We start from the raw sequence: 22,003 nt of genomic DNA, 5'->3' as shown, positions 1-22,003 counted from the left end.
CTGTACATACCAAGACAAGCGGGTTGAAATCGCTCTCCAGGTTTCCTCCAAACATGAACTTTCTTGTCCTTGCCCAAAACAACTTTCATTTCATCGCTAAAGATGACTTTAGACCAGTTTTCTTCAACTGTCCAAGCTAATTTAGACCGAGACCAGGAAACTGGGGATTAACGATTGTTCTTTGATATCGTTATTTTCTTGGAAACAGAGCAACGCTGATAACACAGCTCCTTCAATCTACGTCGAACTGTTCTGCTAGAAACTAGTTCGGGTACAGAATCATTAAAAACACTGGTTAAATCTGACAAAGTCTGTCGCCGGTTTTTCTTAACCAATCTTTCCAAAACACGATCCCCCCTGTCCGACACCAATCTCTTCCTTCCCGATCTTTCCTTGTTTTCCACTGAACCTCTATCAGAATTCCGTTTTAGCACCTTCTGCACAGTATTTGGGCTAATTCCAATCAACTCTGAAATTTTCCGGCTACTTAATCCATTTTTACTCATACTAACAATCGTCTGCTTTTGCCCTGTTGATATTGTCCATTTATTCATACGTTTTAACTTACCAAATTTCTTGAAAAGAATCTATCTCCTAGTAGAACAAGATGAAATTTGTTCAAACTCGATAATCCTGACAATGGTAGAATGGTTGGAAATTCCTGTCTGTTTACTTCCGACGATCAACAATACCCTGTAAATGATACCCTCTGGGAGCCATTTTGTATGACGTATTTTTTATTCTAAGAATAGACTAGTGGAACCCTTATTGCAAGTGACGTCAGTTATGACGCTAATGTATTGATGCGTGTGACTGTCAAAACTTGTTACTCTACAAGAACTGAAAAATCAAGAAAGGAAATTTGTGTATATTTGTTTTGATTTTACGGCGGCCATTTTGCGTACTGTATTATGGCCAGGTACTGTAGATCGATCATTTGTACGACTTGATAATGACGATATACGACATACATACGTTTCCAAAAAAAATTTACCTAACAATAATCAAAGAATTGGACAATAATTAATCAATGAACTATAACCACTATTATAACAGTACTCTTTATATACACAAGGAGTGAAATTGCCACATAGATCTCAGCCTTAGGGCAAGATTATTAACACAACCTATTGTATAAACAGTAGTATTGATAATTGCCGATTACGTATTTTAAGATTGAATTTGACCATAAAATATTTCTGATTTATACTTTCCACTAACAACTCTTTACTAATAAAATAAATAAATTTAAAAAACATCCCCCGGACCTACTGCAATATTTTCTTCCATTCAAATTTGGTTTCAATTTTACTGCGCAATGTTATCTTATACTACTAGTGATACATAGAACCATGAAACAATGTGTTTATAAAAATGGAACGGTAAAACTTTTAATAACTGTTGTTATTATTATGTATTTAAGTGTTAACAGATGAGTGAAATGATAATTATTAAAGATGAACAGTGAATTCAACAACGTAATTTTCAATCACACAGCCAACTCAAGATTATTAAAACCAAGATTTTAAATGCTATTTTTAACAATTTTCTGACCTCGAGCCTACGACAAGTCAAACAAGACGATAAGTCGGGTGATCTGCTTCAGAGAAAAAAAACCCGACTAATCGTCGGAAAAATACGGTACCTTTGATGAAACGGGCCATGTAAACTGCTGTCCGTTCCATCATCAGCTGCTACCAAGGACAACTTCATTTCTTCTCCTGTCGCGGACTGAAAAACAACAAGTGGAACTCTTCAGTGTTGCCTCGTGACTTTGAATTAAGCATGACAGAAGACATGTGCTTGTTAAAAGACTGTATAAATCTGACTTTGGGACCTAATAATCTTGATAGAATTAAATATCACACTTGTACACAAAAATCTGAATCTGTTAATAGGGCATATTTAAAATCAAATCCAAAATGTATTACAAGTAGTAGAAATTTTGAAAGTAGAATACATAAAGTTGTGCACTCACCTAATCAGGGTCATGGAAATTCAACATTGGAACTTTGTGAATCTGTAGGGGCACCTGTTGTAAAAGGAAGTAGAGTGGTCCATCATCTAAAACAACAGCAAAATAGGCAAAATTACTTTAAAATGAAACAAAAACTATTAAAATATAAATTCCAAAGAAAATTTCATAGATCTAAAAGATATCAGCTCTATGATAAAAAGTCTAAAGACACTTATAGTAAGTCACTAACAGATCCAAAGTTAAACAGGAAGTAGCTAAGTGGGGAGGGGGGGGGGGGTTATCATAGGTGGGTGGGTGGGGGGGGGGGGGGGGGTGTAGTTAGCATGTTTGAAATGTTTGTTATATTATACCTATCATATGAATTTTGTATTACATTTAATGATTGCTCTGTTTAAATAATGTGCACTTAATGTATGGTAATGTGTGAATGATGAGAGTGTGTAAAATGTGAAATGTCCTTTTATAGGGTTCTCAGTTCATGTAAATATGTTATATTTTTCATTGTTTATCTGATTAAAATGATTGCAAACAATTATCTTGATTTTCTTACCTGTCTGATGTACACAACAACGAGGACTGAGACTGTTGATTGAAATACGGGTATACAGGTGTCAAATTTCACCGTTGGTGACAAGACAGCATCCCGCATTGTTTATCCGCCATTGTTGATCTTTAACAAGGGAGACAACTCCTGAAATTCGAAAAAATGCAATTCAAATAAAAGTTCATGTTTCTCTTTAGGTCTCACACAAGGAATTAATTTCACTATATGTTACAATATAGCTTTAATTCAGTTACGGTAATTAATTAACTATACTCTCAGCATATAATTCATGAACGAGAAATTTTAGTTAAATGCTTCAAGAAAAATTTTAGATCAGAAAAATAACGCCTTATGCGGTTTCTAAGAGAGATAATTGAGAGTAAACATAACTACCCCTAAATACACGTGGGTTCCACATGTTGACAAACAGGCTCAGCACCATCCAGGAAGTTGCATCATGCGCATCTAAAAAAATAATTCCATTGAAAATAGTGTGACAATTCCAATAATTCTCCTCGCCACTGAGTCCAAAATCAATACTATAGGCCTAAAATAAGGTGCCAAAAAAGGAAGAAAGAAAAGAAATTGTCTCTATATATATGGAACTACAATTGACTAAGTTCAGTTTGATTGGCTATTTCCATGCGTAAGACCTCTAACACGATTATAAATAAGGTTTATCATGAACATTGTTTATCCTTTCCAATGGTGTATCACTCCTAATGTATCGTGCACGTATACTGTTCTATCGTGCATTAATCCTATCTGATCATGCGTGAATCCTATTCTATTGTTTATCTTGTAAAAAATAACTTTGTTGGTATTGAACAGCTTGATTATAACCAGCCTGGAGAAAACAGTTGATATATGTTTATTTTCTTCATTCAGAATCGGGTATTATTTTTCATATAAAACATTAAAAAATCAGTTTTCCATTTTCATTATGTCATAAACTTTTTTTTTCTTTTATTGTTTTGTTATCTTCTACCTTTCTTGTCAGGGCTAGTTGACATAATAATTATTCTGTAACATCATGTCTAAGAACTCTCAAATGTCACTTGAAGTTACACTCTACTTGAATTAAATGCTTGTTTTGATAGATGTTAATGACCATTAAAGGAAAGCATAAGTGTGACTAAGATTTAATCAATTAAAAAGTCTTAAATCGCTGATCCCCACATTATATACGCTTTGCAAAAATAAAAAAAATACCCCGTCCAGTCCAGTGCTCATATAAACTAATTTGTTTGTCCGTGCCAAAAAAAACACTACTCCACTATACCTAAATTTCATAGATTTCAAGATAGCCTTTGACAGTATTCACAGAAACACACTTTGAAAATAGTAAGAGCTTATGAAGTGCCAGAGAAATTTGTATCCTTCATCAAGTACATACACATTTTGTATGTGCAGTCATTTTAACTAACAAGGAGACTGGTTCTCAGTCAAGTCAGGAGTCAGATATAGATGGATTATCTCTGCCATTTTGTTTCTGATTGCCATCAACTGGGTATTGTAGAAAACAAGAGATGTGGCATTACTTGGTTTATAGTGTCAATTTTAGAGGACCTCGATTTTGCCGATGAAATTGCACTACTGTCATCTCAACAAGACCATATGCAAGAGAAATCATAATTATTTAGCCATTAATATGCCATTCAAATTGGCCTTGAACTGAATACCAAGAAAACTAAAAAAAAGGGTTCTGAATCAATACTTTGAATCTGAAAAAAACATAGGTAATCACAAATTACAGATAATTTATTGTATCATATACAATATATGATATTATATATAATGCAATATTGTATAATTAATATGATACAATAATAACAATTATATCATGTATTGCAATATCATATGAAATAATATCATGTACAGTAATAAAATAATAAATAAACCAATATCATACAATATTGTATCATAATATACAATACTATACATAACAATATCATGATACAATATCATATCATCAAAAAATTGATACAATATCATATCGTATCATATAACTTTTCACAATATAACATTTCATATTATATTGTTAGTATCATATTAAACAATTAGTGTATCATATCATAAATAACCATATCATAGGAATCATGTTATATCATTTAACCAAACACATCTATCAAGTTAGTTTGAGTAAGGTTGGAGATTTTTTTAGCATCCTTGATAATTGAGATCAGGGGCTGCATCTGAAGCAACCTCTGCAATTCAATTACCGTAATGTCTCGTGTATAACACGCACTCGTGTATAATACGCACCCCCAAAGTTGACCAAAAATTGGTAAAAAAACAGCAGGTTTTATGTATAACACGCACCCAAAAAATGACAAAAATCAGCGACCGCCATTCTCTCCAAAATTATCGATGTTAAATGATAATATTAAAATCCAAGCGTAAATTCTGTTATTTTGTGATCGGAACATAGCAAATACAATGAAAATCGACGGCCGCCATTTTCCCAAGAACTATCGATGTTTAATGATAATTTTATAACCCAAGAGCAATTTTTGTAATTTTCCCACAGAACTATCGATGTTTAATAATAATTTTATAACACAAGCGCAATTTTTGCCCAAGCGATATAAGTGTCAGTGTCTCATCTTAAAAAAACACAAGCCGTTTTTATCGTAATGAAACCCAAGCGCAATCACTGCAATTTCGTGATCGGAACTTAGCCCAAGCGATATTAGTGTCAGTGTCTCATCTAAATAAACACAAGCCGCTTTTTATCATAATTAAATGGGCGGAGTTACAAAATATGTATTGTTTTTCGTTCTTACAATTTTTCATAAATATGGGGGGTATGATTTACATCGGTATCAAACATCATCTGAGAATTCAATGATGGGTAAATAAAGAGTTTCCTACACGACGGAGGAGAAGTTGAAGATCATCAAGTATGCTGAGACGAAAGGCAACTGAGCTGCGGGTAGATAATTCAATGTCAACGAGGCGAACATCAGACAGGGGCGGCTGAAGAAAGACCGGCTTCAACAACTCCCAAAGAAGAAGATGGCAGAGAGAGGCAGAGAGAGGCAGAGAGACCTTCCACCCACAGATGGAAGAACAGCTCAACGCCTGGATCCAGGACATGCGGCAGCAGGGGGTTGGCGTATCCATGGGAGAAGTAAAGATCAAGGCAAAGATCATCGCCAAACAGATGAAGATTGCGAACTTCAAGGCCTCCCAGGGATGGTGTTACAGATTTTTCCAGCGACACAAACTGTCAATGAGAAGAAGAACGCACATAGCCCAGCGCCTGCCTGAAGAGTACGAGGAAAAAGTCACAGATTTCCAGCGGTTCATTATACAGCAAAGAAAAAGGAACGACTACGCCCCTGATCAGATCGGGAATGCTGATCAAACGCCACTAACCTTCGACATTCCCTACACCACTACAGTCGCCACCAAAGGAGACTGAGAACTATCAACATTAAGTCAACGGGAAATGAAAAAAACAGATTCACAGTCATGCTTGCGTGTACAGCCGATGGAGGGAAGCTGCCGCCATATGTCATCTTCAAGAGGAAAACTCTGCCTAAAGAGAAATTTCCTGACGGAGTGATAGTTAAAGTACACGAAAAAGGATGGATGGATGAAGACCTGACGCACGACTGGATCAAGACTGTATGGGGGAAGAGGACAAGACCCAGCGAGCCAAGCCTACTTGTACTGGACGCCTTCAGATGTCACAAGACAGAGAAGACAAAGAAATTACTAAAGAAGACGACACCAGCGATCATCCCCGGAGGAATGACCGAGGAATGACCAGCATACTGCAACCACTAGATGTGAGCATCAACAAGCCCATGAAGAACAGTCTACGGAGAAAATGGAACGAGTGGATGCTGAATGGGGACCATAGCTACACCAAAGGGGGACTACGCAGGAAGCCAGATCTCCCTACCATATGCCAGTGGATTCTAGATGCGTGGTTGGAGCTTCCTAAGAAGATCATAGTTAAAGCCTTCAAGAAGTGTGGGATCTCCAACGCCATGGACGGGATTGAGGACGACCTGCTTTGGGATGACAAGAGTGACAATGAGAAAGAAGAAGACGAGGATGAAGACGACGATCCTATCTACGCAGACAGCGATTTCCCATGGACAGAGGAAGAATACGAACATGTATTTGACAGCGACTGTGAGAAAGAAGAATTCTACGGATTCACAGAAGAAGACGTGGCGATGGGTCAACAATGAAATAAACGAAATAATTGTTGAAAGCGTATTAACCGTACATGTACATCAAAGCTAGAGCTGAGTGTTTACGAGTTACATAATGTTTGAGTGTGTCGTGTATTATATGTATACAATCAAGATATTCCTTGTCTTACCAGTTCTTATTGTGCTATTGTTATTACTAAATAAACAATGATCAAGTATAACGGTGTTCTATGTGAAGCGGAGCATATAATGAGTCCTATCAGTGACACTGTCTATTTAATTACCGTAAAACGTTTTAAGTTGAATTCATTATTCAATAACTAAACTTAAAAGAAATCGAACATAAAATGGGAAACAAAATTTTATTTTAAATCTTCTTTTACCTTACTTACCAAAGTTCATGTAATATCACTATACTACAATATATCGTCGGGCACGAGACACAAAATATGCTACCGAAAATTGTTGTGTAACTATTGATCACGCATTAGGTGCTTTGTCAAAATGGTGATCTTGAACATAACACAGGAACACAATAAACAACAAAGTTTGCTAAATTTATTTGTTAATGTATGTTTTTTTAAAGGATTTGTAAATTAGATGTTTTAATCGACCCGATCGTTAATAAGATGTTTTAATCGACCCGATCGTTTTGTAAACGGTAGATCACAGTACATGACATGATATGGGTTGTCTTAGTGTAGCTGGGGATAGCTGAATATGTCCTAAAAAAAACGGGGTAGAAATTAGGTCCTATGTATAACACGCACCCCCCACTTTTGTGTAAATTTGGGGTGAAAAAAAGTGTGTGTTATACACGAGACATTATGGTAGATTATAGTGAAATCAACTATTCAAGCTATTATTTATAAAATGTGACCTGTTCCAAAAAACTAAACCTCATCCAGCATCCGTAACTTATGGCTCAGATTCAGCATTCAAGCCTGTCAGGTGCATCAGTATCATAAGACGCATCACCCATGCAAGTTTAGTGAAGTTAGGACCTGTAATAACTAAGATTTATCTTTTAGCATCCTTGATAATGGAGATCAAGCTCTGCGTCTGAAGCTTCCTCTGCGATTTATTCATATTACAGTTTAATCGACTATGCAAGTTTGAAATAGTACTATTATCTATGTAACATGTGACCTGTTAAAAAAAACTTAACCTCATCCAGCATCCGAAACCTAGTCTGCCTCAGACTCAGCTTCAAGCCTGTCAGATGCATCAGTATCATAAAACGCACCATCCATGGAAGTCTGGTGAAGTTAGGACACGTAATAACTAAGATATCATCATCAGAGGGCACCTGTTTCAAAAACTTTAACCAGCTCTTAAAACCTTAACCTCCTCCAGCATCCAAAACCTATGGCTCAGATTCAGTATTCAAGCCGTTCAGGTGCATCAGTATAATAAGACGCACCATCCACACAAGTTTGATGAAGTTTGGACCAGGAGTACCTAAGATATAATCATTAGAGGACACCTGCTCAAAAAATATTAACCAGCTCCAAAAACCTTAACCTCCTCCAGCATCCAAAACCTTATGCCTCAGACTCAGCATTCAAGCCTGTCCGGTGCATCAGTATCATAAGACGCACCATCCATGCAAGTTTGGTGAAGTAAGGACCAAGAGTAACTAAGATATTATCATCAGAGGGCACCTGCAACAAAAAGTTTATTCAGCTCTTAAAACCACCTCCAGCATCCAAAACCTATAGCTCAGATTCAGCATTCAAGTCTGTCTGGTGCATCAGTATCATAAGACACACCATCCACGCAAGTTTGGTGAAGTACAGACCAGCAGTAACTAAGGTATTGCTATCAAAGGGCACCTGCAACAAAAACTTTAACCTGCTCCAAAAACCCTAACCTCCTCCAGCATCCGAAACCTATAGCTCAGATTCAGCACTGAAGCCTGTCTGGTGCATCAGTATTATAAGACACACCATCCATGCAAGATTGGTGAAGTACGGACCAGCAGTAACTTGGATATTGCTATCAAAGAGCACCTGCAACAAAAACTTTAACCAACTCCAAACACCTTAACCTCCTTCAGCATCTGAAATTTAGGACCCAGATTCAGCATCCAAGTCTTTCAAGTCCATAAGTAGGTCCACATAGCCACATATCATTCTTGGCCAAGTAGTAGTTACCCCATATAATATTGTTGGTTATGTTAGCGTAGCTCCCGAGTGTCGTTATGACCACGCCCAGCGGGTATCTGCACATAATCAACAATATTACATGGGTTAAGTTACTTGTACCATATAGTTTACGATTATTCATTATATCTTATTACCGTAATCCGGTGAATATAATACGCAGTAGTGTACAATACGCACCCCCCACTTTGAGCCTGAAAATGGTGAAAAAAGCTTGTTGGGATGTATAATACGCATAAAAAAAAAAATGACCAAACGGTAATCCTGAGTATCAACAAAGCAGTTACACTTTGTATGCACGCTCAACTTCATCGCGGGAATACACTACCGGAAATAAGAAAACAATATTTCTTAGATACGGATTTACTGTAACTAATACATCGCAGTAATATCTTTAATTCATAATCAATGTTTTAAAAAGACCTAGTATTAAATATTCTAACGTAAATAAAATCAACTACTTTTAACAAGCGTTATATATAATTGTTTAGTCATTACAATCCATGTGAAGTGAAAAACGGACGATGTTCAGGTATGGAGATAACGGACCTAATTAAATTCTTAAATGATTCCGATGATGATCAAAGTGATCAATTATAGGTCTGGAACATAATAAAATATGTGCAAAAATAGTTGTGTTGTGTATAGTACACTTATAGCCTAAGGGGGATGTCTGAGATACCCAAGGTGTCAAGCGTTAGCGTTGGGGAAGCACAACTGTTTCAATGGCTTCAATTAACGGAATAGGTTATAGAATTATTTATATTCATAATTATTTGCAATAAATCAGTTAGCATTACATGAAAATGGTTAAAAATGAGCCAAATGATGTGTAAGCTGTTTTCAAAGATCGGTTACAAATAGCACGTGGCCATCCAAGTCCGCATTCTATTAATAACATCTGTAATGGCGGCGTACATGGAGATAAAGAATAGGCAGTTCAAATTAATTTTTAAAGGCCATTTTGAAACAGTTTATTTATTAACAGACTTCAAGTATACATTTTCTTTAATTACATGCTATAACAATGATTTCCTAAGGGTTAAATAATAATATATATGTGATAATGAAGGAATGTTACGATGTATAGCGGGGTATCGGTCCTGTCTGTGAACAGCATAGGTAATACGGCAGTATGATACCCCGTGCTTCAGCTAGGGAAAAAATATGTCCAAATCCTATAGGGATGTATAATACGCACCCCTTTCTCACGGTAAAAAATGCTGGGAAAAAAGTGCGTATTATATTCACCGGATTACGGTATATATTCCTGTATAAAAAATGTATCCCCCAATTGTGGCCCCACCCTATTCACGGGGTCCATGATTTGAACAAACTTGAATCTACACTATCTGTGGAATTGCTTCCACTCAAAATTGAGCTTTCTTGGCCACATAAATTTTAAAAGAATTTTTTTTCAAGATTTTCTCTATATATTCCTGTGTAAAAAGTTTATCCCCAAATTGTGGCCCCACCCTATCCACGTGGACCATGATTTGAACAAACTTGAATCAACACTATCTGAGGATGCTTCCACTCAAATTTGAGCTTTCTTGCCCTAATAGTTTTTGAGAAGAAGATTTTTAAAGATTTTCACTATATATTACTATGTAAGACTTGATCCCCCCCTTGTGGCCCCACCCTACCCCAGGGGACCATGATTTGAACAAACTTGAATCTACACTACCTGAGGATGCATCCACTTTAATTTGAGCTTTTCTGGCCTAATAGTTTTTTAGAAGAAGATTTTTTTAAAGATTTTCTCTATATATTCCTATGTAAAACTTGATCCCCAATTGTGGCCCCACCCTACCCCCGGGGACCATGATTTGAACAAACTTGAATCTACACTATCTGAGGATACTCCCATTTTAATTTTAGCTTTTATGGCCTGATAGTTTTTGAGAAGAAGATTTTTAAAGATTTTCTCTACCGGGTATATATTCCTATGTAAAACTTGATCCCCCTCTTGTAGCCACTCCCTACCACCGGGGACCATGATGAACAAACTTGAATCTACACTACCTGAGGATGCCTCCACACAAGTTTAAGCTTTTCAGGCCGAATAGTTTTTGAGAAGAGATTTTTGAAAAATACCAACAAATTTTCAATAATTCTCAATTATCTCCTCTTTAAAGAGGGCATGGCCCTTCATTTGAACAAACTTGAATCCCCTTCACCTAGTGGTGCTTTGTGCCAAATTTGGTTGAAATCTGCCCTGTGGTTCTTGAGAAGAAGATGAAAATTTGAAAAGTTTACAACAACGATGACAACGCCGATAACGACGACAACGACAGACAACGGACAAATTGTGATCAGAAAAGCTCACTTGAGCCTTTGGTTCTGAATGAAAATGTAGGAAAACAGAAAAAACAATATTATAAGCCGAAAGAACGGAGTGCGCAAGGTGAACGCTTTGTGAACACACGGTGAGCACTTTGTGAACGGTGAGCATGAAAGGAGCAGAGCAGAGAGCCAACTGAATGCACTGTGAGCGCATAAAAAAAATGGGAATGTAGAACGTTTCTAGGGACTGTAACATAATTTTTACTTGCTTGCTATGAATTATTTAAGCGTTTAAGACAATGTCAATAAATTCCAGATAGTGAATCCACAGTACACAGTGAATTCCAATACACAATCTCTCTCTCTCTCTCTCTCTTTCTCTCTCTCTCTTGCATTAGGAGTAAATGTTACATAAAAATATTCCTTACATGACAAATGGATTTTCTTTTTTTATTTAATTGAGAAGATTATACTCCAGCAGCTAACTGCTATAAAACACCAGGTTTTGAATGAAAATATCAAAGCCTTAATTATTGAAAGAAAGAAAATATCCATGTTGAATAAAGCACGCAGACTATAATAAATCGAAATCCATGATTGATCAGTATCTTTGTTAAAACCAATTACTGTACTTTAGTCACATTCATTCATCAATAGTTTATTATAATATCAGATTATCGGTATAATCCTATGCTTTTCCCCCAGTAATGTCTCCCTGTGAAACACTGCAGACACTTAACATTACTTCATGCAGTTTAAGATTGTAGAAAAAAGAGCTTTGAAGACAACGACATATTTGATTGCGCCCATGAGAAAAGGGTGCTAAAATTATGACATTTTTGACAAAACAGAGAAATAATGTCACAAACATGACGTTACGTCATAACGTTGTCTGAAAAACGTAAAATATATAACCTGACATTTTCATCGCATATAGTTTTTATACCTTTTTCTAAATTTAGTTGTCACATTATTTTAAATAATCTCTTATCATACTCTATTTGCACACAAATTTGATTAACTACATGTATTTCTGTTTTTTCTCGATATTAGGTTATTATTTGCTCCAGCTTGGCTATGATTTGGTGAAGTTTTACAGAAATATTTTGCTATTAATTTTATGTCTGCTTCACCCATTTTTTTTATAGCGCATTGATATTTACATATTTGCACCACAAATAAAAAAATAATCTTATTTTTAATGAAATTAAAAAAATAATCTTATTTTTAATGAACGAAATCATTATTCAGACCATATACTGTTGATTCATTATTTTACGCGAGTACTTAATTCCGCGATTCAGCAAGCAGTTTTCCATCAACTTGCAAGAACATAAAATCGCAAAGGCCGAGTTTTTATCATAGTTTAATGTAGGTTACATATTGTCTAAAAATAAAAGCGAGATTTTAAAATTTGCGAGATGCGCTTCTCACGATTTTACGCGGATATTAATTCCTCTCGTTTAAATACATGTAGGAACCTACGCTAATAGTATGTGGATTAAGAAAGCAAAAAAAAAAATGAACCTAACAAATAAATGTACTTGAATCGTCTTTATTCAGCAAGTACCGTTGCCGGTATTGTTTTTACTTTAAACTTATTTTCCTAAATCCTTTTTCTGATAAATTGCTAAAAATGCAGTTTCTAGAAACATTTCTGGTTAAACAAGCTGAAAGAACACAGTAATAATCTATCTTAAGATAAGACAGATGAAAGTCTGCAGTTCTGCACACATCTCACCGATTCGGTAAATACTTGTATTGTTTAATTTCTCATAAGTTTAGATAACTTGTGTTTGTGTTTCCTCACACACTCTTAATATTAAGTAAAACGCTGTATTTACATGAACAAAATGAATCTGATATGCTCTTAAAAAAACACAATTCCTTGTTTTTATTCTTAATGTGGTCGAGTCTAATTATTTCAAATCTACCCTTTATCTACCCAATATATTTTTATGAAATATCTTGCATGAAGTTTTACTGTTATATCAATTGTTTTTTTTAGATAAAAAATTAACGGCCCCTATTTCCTATGTAGTCTTGAATGTTATCAAATTTTTAGAAGGCACTATGGGAATTAGTTGAAAATGCGCTAAATCTCACTTTTTCCGCAAATGCCCATGATTTTTTCGATGGATCGATTTAATGTTTAGAACTGGATCGTGAGGGGTTCAGCTCTGTCAGTATCTATATAGCTATGATTCACACCTGTTTTTTTTATGAATTAGAGAGGCACAACTTGGTGTGTATATTAAGCCCAAATCAAACAATTAAATGCTTTCTCTGGTGATTTATGCACAATATGAAGGTGGCAACATTGCAAAAACAAGAGGCCAATGGGCCACATCGCTCACCTGAGGAACAATAGGTATGATAAAATCAGCTTAATGGAGTCATAATACAAACAATCTGGACAATGTACAATAATACATGTAGATCCTGTATAAATAAAATCCATTTTTCCCCCTGGATATTCTTATGTTTATAATCATTAGTCCCATTTCTAACAGGATGATTTTATAGTCATATCACATGTTGAGTATTGCAGTCCTCAAAAAGATCCTTTACAATTGTTTATACATGGGATATTAAGCTACATCAAACTCTGAACCTTCTTGTGAGGCCGAAGAATTGTCCTGGAGCCAAAGTCTTAACAATTATATAGAATCATCTGGCTGATTAGTTTCTGAGAAGAAGATTTTAAAAGATTTACTCTATATATTCCTATGTAAAACTTTAACACCCCCCCCCCAATGTGGCCTCACCCTACCCCCAGGGATCATGTTTTCACAACTTTGAATCTACACTACCTGAGGATACTTCCACACAAGTTTCAGCTTTCCTGGCTGATTAGTTTCTGAGAAGAAGATTTTTAAATATTTACTCTATATATTCCTATGTAAAACTTCGACCCCCCATTGTGCCCCACCCTACCCCCAGGGATCATGATTTTCACAACTTTGAATCTACACTGCCTGAGGATGCTTCCACACGAGTTTCAGCTTTCCTGGCTGATAAGTTTGAGAAGACAATTTTTAAAGATTTACTCTATATATTCCTATGTAAAACTTCCACCCCCCCCCCCCATTGTGGCCCCACCCTACACCTGGGGGTCATGATTTTCACAATCTACACTGCGTGATGATGCTTCCACACAAGTTTCAGCTCTCTTGGCTGATTAGTTTCTGAGAAGAAGATTTTTAAAGATTTACTCTATATTCCAATGTAAAACTTTAACACCCCCCCCCCCCCCCAATGTAACCTCACCCTACCCCCAGGGATCATGTTTTCACAACTTTGTATCTACACTACCTGAGGATACTTCCACACAAGTTTCAGCTTTCCTGGCTGATTAGTTTCTGAGAAGAAGATTTTTAAATATTTACTCTATATATTCCTATGTAAAACTTCGACCCCCCATTGTGCCCCACCCTACCCCCAGGGATCATGATTTTCACAACTTTGAATCTACACTGCCTGAGGATGCTTCCACACGAGTTTCAGCTTTCCTGGCTGATAAGTTTGAGAAGAAGATTTTTAAAGATTTACTCTATATATTCCTATGTAAAACTTCCACCCCCCCCCCCCCCATTGTGGCCCCACCCTACACCTGGGGGTCATGATTTTCACAATCTACACTGCGTGATGATGCTTCCACACAAGTTTCAGCTCTCTTGGCTGATTAGTTTCTGAGAAGAAGATTTTTAAAGATTTACTCTATATTCCAATGTAAAACTTTAACACCCCCCCCCCAATGTGGCCTCACCCTACCCCCAGGGATCATGATTTTCACAACTTTGAATCTACACTGCCTGAGGATACTTCCACACAAGTTTCAGCTTTCCTAGCTGATTAGTTTCTGAGAAGAAGAATTTTGAAGATTTACTCTATATATTCCTATGTAAAACTACGACCCTCCATTGTGCTCCACCCTACCCCCAGGGATCATGATTTTCACAACTTTGAATCTGCACTACCTGAGGATGCTTCCACATAAGTTTCAGCTTTCCTGGCTGATTAGTTTCTGAGAAGAAGATTTTTAAATATTTACTCTATATATAAATTCTTATGTAAAAATTTGACCCCCCATTGTGGCCCCACCCTACCCCTGGGGGTCATGAATTTCACAACTTTGAATCTACACTACCTGAGAATGCTTCCACACAAGTTTCAGCTTTCCTGGCTGATAAGTTTCTGAGAAGAAGATTTTTAAAGATTTACTCAATATATTCCTATGTAAAACTTCGACCACCCCATTGTGGCCCCACCCTACCCCCAGGGGTCATGATTTTCACAACTTTGAATCTACACTTCCTGAGAATGCTTCCACACAAGTTTCAGCGTTCCTGGCTGATTACTTTCTGAGAAGAAGATTTTAAAAGATTTACTCTATATATTCCTATGTAAAACTTCGACCCCCCATTGTGGCCCCACCCTACCCCCGGGGGTCATGATTTTCACAACTTTGAATCTACACTACCTGAGGATGCTTCCACACAAGTTTCAGCTTTCCTGGTTTTCTGGTTCTTGAGAAGAAGATTTTTGAAAATTTCTCGAAATTTTTCATTTATTTCTAATTATCTCCCCTTGAAAACGAGTGTGGCTCTTTAAAATTTTCACAACTTTGAATCCCCTTTGCCTAAGGATGATTTGTGCCAAGTTTGGCTGAAATTGGCCCAGTAGTTCTTGAGAAGATGTTGAAAATGTGAAAAGTTTACGGACAGACGGACAGACGGACAGACAGACAGACGGACAGACGGACAGACGGACGACAGACAAAATGTGATCAGAATAGCTCACTTGAGCTTTCAGCTCAGGTGAGCTAAAAAAAATAAAATAAAATAAAAAAATAAATATAATTAACATAACACGCCCTAGTGGTTTATGTAATTTTTTTCTGTGAGGATCGCTACCATCATAACCCGAATGAATCATCAATGAAAGTATTTTGTTGTTTTTATTTACATCCTCATTTTAACAAATTTATGCATTGTTCGTAAAGAGTAGGTAAAATTAACTAAAACATTCTTAATGTACTTTAATACGTTAAATAAACGGAAAGGGTAAATCATCTTAAATGGGAGGTTGAGTCTGACATCATCAAGATTCTTTCGTGCAGTCCAGATTTTTCCTAGCTAGGTCGATTAATGTTTCGACCAATTGATAAACATAGCGTGTATATTTCAGTCCTGTCAGTTTCAACAGAGCTATGAATTACAATTAATTTTCTTTAGAAATAGAGGGAATCATACTTGGTTGATGTGATTATAAACAAAGAAGTTAACTCAATGTACAACTTAATAAAAAAACCATTTCATGTTCCTATCGGCTGTGTTTTTTGTTAAAAAGAACGTTTTAAATATAAGTTTTCTTCTATTGCTATGTAAATATTTAAGTTTTGTTTTTAATTCTTTCCTTATGATGTCGATTTTGTTTATAATACTGTTGTATGTGTTTTAAAGGTGTTAAACAGTCAAAATCTTTAGTGGTCCGATTCAATGTAATGAACCCGAGTGAATTTAAATATGCATAACATCACTATCTGGATGTTGGTTCCTGAGAATGATTCAGAAATGATGTAATTATACTCTTACACTTTTAAAAGAAATTAAAACTTCCTATTTCAAGTTATATTATATTTTAACAAAGAGCCAGAACAAAAATGGTCATGGAAAAGAACCAAATATTTAAAAGGAAAGAGTGATTTCTATTACCTCCTAATTATACATTGACATGATTTCTAAATATACGTTACAAACAAAAATTAGACGATAAACAAAATTGTACATTATGTTCATGCATGTTTTTTTTTAATACAAGATTCTTTAAGTCGCACGCATTATGCTTAAAAAAGTGAGAAACTGTTATCGTGCCAGTACCTACGGTGTCGCAAGAGTTCGGTACATTTTTCCAAACATGAGTCATATTTAGTGATAATGTATTACTAAAAATGTATGACATAATTACAACTCATATTTTTACTACCATATTTAAAATTATTGACTCGCTATTTTCTGCTATAATACTGATAAATCATGATAAAAAAAACCTGAATAATATTATAAACGTTGAACCTACTTCATATTTTTTATCTGAACTTATTTTTTAATTCGATTAGCATTAATTAATCAATAACTTTGTAATCATCAAGATATTTATTTTCTTGTAACCATTACTGAAGAACTTGAGAATATCAGACGGTTTCACGATCCCGTCCGAACCTTGGCTTCATTTTCACGATTATTTTAGTCGATAGGGCGGATTCATTAAATTATTTACGACTTTGATGAAGTGTGTAAGATTTACAAACTAGAGCAGAGCTCGTGGCAAAGCCACGAGTAGGTCTTCCGTTGTCGCTGCTGGTTGAAAATATATGTGATATGGTGTCAAACAATTATAATGACTAAACTTTCAGTTCTGCTTTTGTTATAAAAACGTGTTGTGATTGAAAGCCTGTATATAAAACGTGTTTTGAAAAAGAAAGGAAGAAAATGTTTTAGGAAAACTATTTGTTGAACACAGTTTGTGTAATCGTTTCAAAAATTCTTTAAAAAATGAGATGTTTAATGGCGAGTTAAATTTTCAAAGGGTAGCAAGCATTGTTATAAACAGTATGTACTCATGATTCATATCAGGAATTGTATATTTTTTTAAAAAACCAAACCCGCCTACAAAACACTTAACCTTTTCTATGGGATAACTTCTTTATTTAAATCTTTATAAATTTTTGAAGACTATGTGCAAGTTTAGAATTATTACGTGCTGACAAAATTTAGTAATTTGTCAAAATTGATGGCTTCTCTGAACTTTTCTACAGGGAAATGTGTGTCGTCTGATATTATTTAATGATACGAGTAGACTTGGAAATTCAAAAAACATTCAGCTAAAAAAAAAATCAGCGGGAGAATTTATGCAAAAGCGAGCATCTAAATTTTACACCAGATGGTGCTGTTTCATAGAGACACCGCTATGTAGCTTGAATTAAATAACCTTATTTACAGAAATGAATATAACTTCTCTCTACAATGTAATAATATGCAAAATCCTTATTTTTATGTCAGTGGGTTGACTAATTAAATTGAAAAAAAAACTTCAATTGCGGTTGCATAATTGGAATTCTGGGAAGGAATTAGACAGTCCGTGTTAGAGAAATTCGAAGAAGTTATGAAACTGGTCACTTTCTATATCAAACTGTGCATTGATGTATTAAAGGACTATCATGGGTATCGTCTGTACCCACGGTCCGGAATCCGTATGTGCAGTCATACATTGTATGTACATCGATACACTTTTACCTCCCCACCTACAGCCATACAAATCAGGGTGCAACCGCATCGTATTTTGTTTTCCCTTGGACTGAAATGTCACATTTTCATTGGTTTAAACATAGCACATGATTGCCTCATATATCTCTATATTTGTTCTGTGAGTAATAATATTAGGCAATATGGCCGTCATTGGTCGACGCTTCGCTTACTCATTTCGACATTTCATAGTATTTTATACATAAACTGCATGCTGTAAGTTCTTAAAGTATTTGGAGTTGTTGCCCTTTGAAATTCTTTAAAATTAGAGTAGTTGCCCTTAGAATATTGACGTCACATTGTTTTGTCTGGAGCAGAACAAAATGGCAGCGACGAAATTTGCTCAAATCTCTGCAGAGGAAAGGGAGAAAACATTTGAAATTAAATACCAACAAAACATTGTATTAGTAAACATGGGTAAAGCAAAGATTTTGAAAGAGTATTTGAAAGGTGAGATGAAAATTTTGAAGAGTTTAAATGAGTTAAATTGGACGAGATGTAAGACGTCTTGTACATGGCTTTGCGTAGATCATCGCTATTTGTGAATAAATATGTCGCTTGATAGTCCTCGAGAAAACAAAACACTTATTAGGTTAGTTACTGACTCACTACGGAAATATATTGGGTTGATCAATCTCATAGAAGGCTCGGCTTCGCCTCGCCATCTATGAGATTGATCAACCCAATATATTTCCGTAGTGAGTCAGTAACTAACCTAATAAGTAATAATAGTTCTAGAAACTATTTATCTTGTATTTTAATATATTGGGTATTCATTGTTCAGCTAAAATTAGTATTCCACTGGCTGTAGCTAACCTTGTAAGTAAATTAAGTTGCATTACAACCTCATAATACACAACTTCAATTAGAAGTTTTTTTTTATCAATTTTCATACAATTAGCAATAAATAAAATCCCCAATAACGCACATCTATCTCACTTAACGTAGCTCGCGAGTTTACTGACGTCACAATAGGATTTGGCGTACAGAGTTGACCGTCATAGCAAACTCATACATTTCTTTTGAAAATAACAAATGATCTTAAAAACATAAAATGAAATATTTTAAAAAGCTAAATTGCACACTTTATACAAACATTTATAATTATCAAGTGCGAAAAATTTAAAGATGTGACATACATTGTCGCATTTAGGTCTATAAGGTATGAGTGTGCGTTGGAACTATTTAATCTGATTTATGTTTAGACAAGTACATTGTAAAAAAAATTGAACCATATGCATTAACTTTGGTCGTTCTGTATATTCAAATACTGATATAACTATTAAAATTATTTTGGCTTTAGCTAGTTATCCTATATGATTAGAAACTTATCAATATGCCAATAGTTGTATGGTAATTGTTTTTGCAATGAATGCATGCTTGACTGATTTAGTTTCATGAAAAGAAAAGATTGAATTAACACAGACTGACCGAATAAATAAACCGGTGGGAAAACGAAACACGTTGAGGAGAAAATGTTACACATAAGGAGAAGTCACCAAAAATGTTTTTCGACAGATCTGGATATCTTTTCGCAAACTTTAAAAAAATCCAGCGCGAGCACTTGTCAGCGGGGCGGGAGGGGGGAGGGGGGGCGCAGCAATGAGTTCGCTTCCACACTGAAACGAACAACCCTGTAGAAAAAACTACAGAGTGATTAATATGTGGCCGATAGAACCTAATCTTAAGTTGTTTAAAACTCATGTGAATATTCTTTAATATAATCATCAAATCTTTTATCGTGCTAGCACCTACCGCAAACATGTAACATGGAACTTTGATTATAATTTGACTTGGTTTTTAAACTACCTTGTACGCTATCGCTTAATCAAATCAATGCTTAATCAACTGTACAAGTAAAATAAATTTATCTTTTCATCTTAAACCTATATAATACCGGTAGTTGAAAACATAATAAAATATTTTATAGTTCTGTCCGTACAAAATATGAAACATGAACGCTTAATAAGGTATATGTAGAAGATCAAGAGCCGACCGCGGATCACTTGCCCACTCGCGCTGGATCTCCTCGGCCATGTGCGAGGGATGATCATCATTTAATATTTGTGTAGGGGGGGGGGGGGGGGGGGGTGTTAAATTTTTTTAGATATACAAACCAACCATTAATTCATGTCTGACGATGTTTCCGATTTGGAGTAATATCGTTCATTAATATTCACTTACACTCAAATTTTTAATAAAATAAATACAAGATGGAGAAACTTAATAATAAACATAAATTTAAAAAAGTTCTTGTATTTAAGGCTATATAAACTCAAACACGTTCATATTCATCTAAGTGTGCGTCGCGGTGTGCGAAACTTGTGTATTAGATAACCATTTACCGCTAGGTAGTGCAGCCGTGGCTGATCTCCTCGGCCGTGGACGAAGGATACATTACGTAAAGGCACAACGCACAGACACGCCGGCTCAGAACCCAGGAAGATTTGAAAAGTTTGCAGTTTAACTCTTTTCCCCTTAGAGGTTTCTATCCTTTAACCCTTAATGACGCGTTTTGACGACCCTGGCCATATCCTTAATGACGACTTTTGACGCACCCTATATACAGCTCTTAATTAGACCCCTCAACACCTGTTGTTTATTATAAACATTGACTGGTATACACCTGGCCATGTATACGGATGGTTGTTCACTCATTCTAAATAAAGATATCACGTGATTTACCTGTGTATGGTGGCGTGATGCAGTACTACAATAAACAAAGATGGCGGACTTCGATGCGGACATCGCACATGTTTTCACTTTTTGTTTATAATCAAGTTTAGAGGCAGAATTTTTTAGATTTATTGGTAGTGAGATTGAAAGATGAAAGCCAGATGTCAAATTCATGCAAAATTTTGTGGAAAAATCTGTGTAGTTACAGAAAACGGAACACAAGGTGTGCATTACCTGCAACCCCTAAATACACGAATATACCGGTAAATTTGTATTTTTTTAAAAAGTCAACACACTTATTTAGTTAACATGCTAGATTTATCAAATCCTCTTACACCATTTATCATGTTTATTGAAAAAAAAACCCGTAAATATAAGTCTGAAAATGATAGACATGAATTGAAAAGTAAGCCACAGGTACATTTAATTCTTTACTATCAAAAAACGAATTCCACTATGATAATGGAATCTTTCTATGAAAATTATTACAATTATTTGTAATACATACAGTTTTAAATATGTTTATCAACTTATCTGTTGTGAAATTATTCTTAATAAAGCTTTAATGTAGAACACTCAGTTTTATTTTCATATACCTGTTAGCACCTGTATTGCTTTATTAGTGACTTACAAAATTTTTTTTTCAATAAATATTAAAATTTTAATTTATTACAAATCCATTGATATATAATTTTCTATGTGTTTGATTTGCTAAGACCTGTAATAAGTCTATTCAAAAACACACACCAGCTGTTTTCAGTTCATCTGAAAACAGTCTAAGGGTAGCCCAGGGTAGAGTGTTAAGGATATGGCCTATGCGTCAAAAGGTGGCATTAAGGGGTAAAGAGTTAATGACCATATTCTATCAAATAGAC

General features: G+C 35.3%; 2 long non-coding RNA genes across 2 annotated transcripts in view; one reads left to right on the top strand and one right to left on the bottom strand.

Annotated features, from left to right (window-relative positions):
• LOC128168543 (uncharacterized) overlaps window positions 1–22,003 on the top strand; it is a 44,803-nt gene that overhangs the window by 11,996 nt on the left and 10,804 nt on the right. The window lies entirely within an intron of this gene.
• Window positions 1,981–22,003, bottom strand: part of LOC128168544 (uncharacterized) — a 45,420-nt gene continuing 25,397 nt past the window's right edge. Inside the window, exons 2-4 of the long non-coding RNA XR_008241402.1 lie at window positions 2,916–2,987; window positions 2,529–2,669; window positions 1,981–2,064 (exon numbers count right to left, since the gene is read on the bottom strand). This is a non-coding gene — a long non-coding RNA (uncharacterized LOC128168544). The remainder of the gene's footprint in view (window positions 2,065–2,528; window positions 2,670–2,915; window positions 2,988–22,003) is intronic.

The sequence above is a fragment of the Crassostrea angulata genome, unplaced genomic scaffold, assembly GCF_025612915.1.
Source record: "Crassostrea angulata isolate pt1a10 unplaced genomic scaffold, ASM2561291v2 HiC_scaffold_3, whole genome shotgun sequence".
NCBI classification, from domain to species: domain Eukaryota; kingdom Metazoa; phylum Mollusca; class Bivalvia; order Ostreida; family Ostreidae; genus Magallana; species Magallana angulata.
The sequence above is the reverse complement of the archived record's forward strand: the minus strand, read 5'-3'. Positions and strand labels throughout refer to the sequence as shown.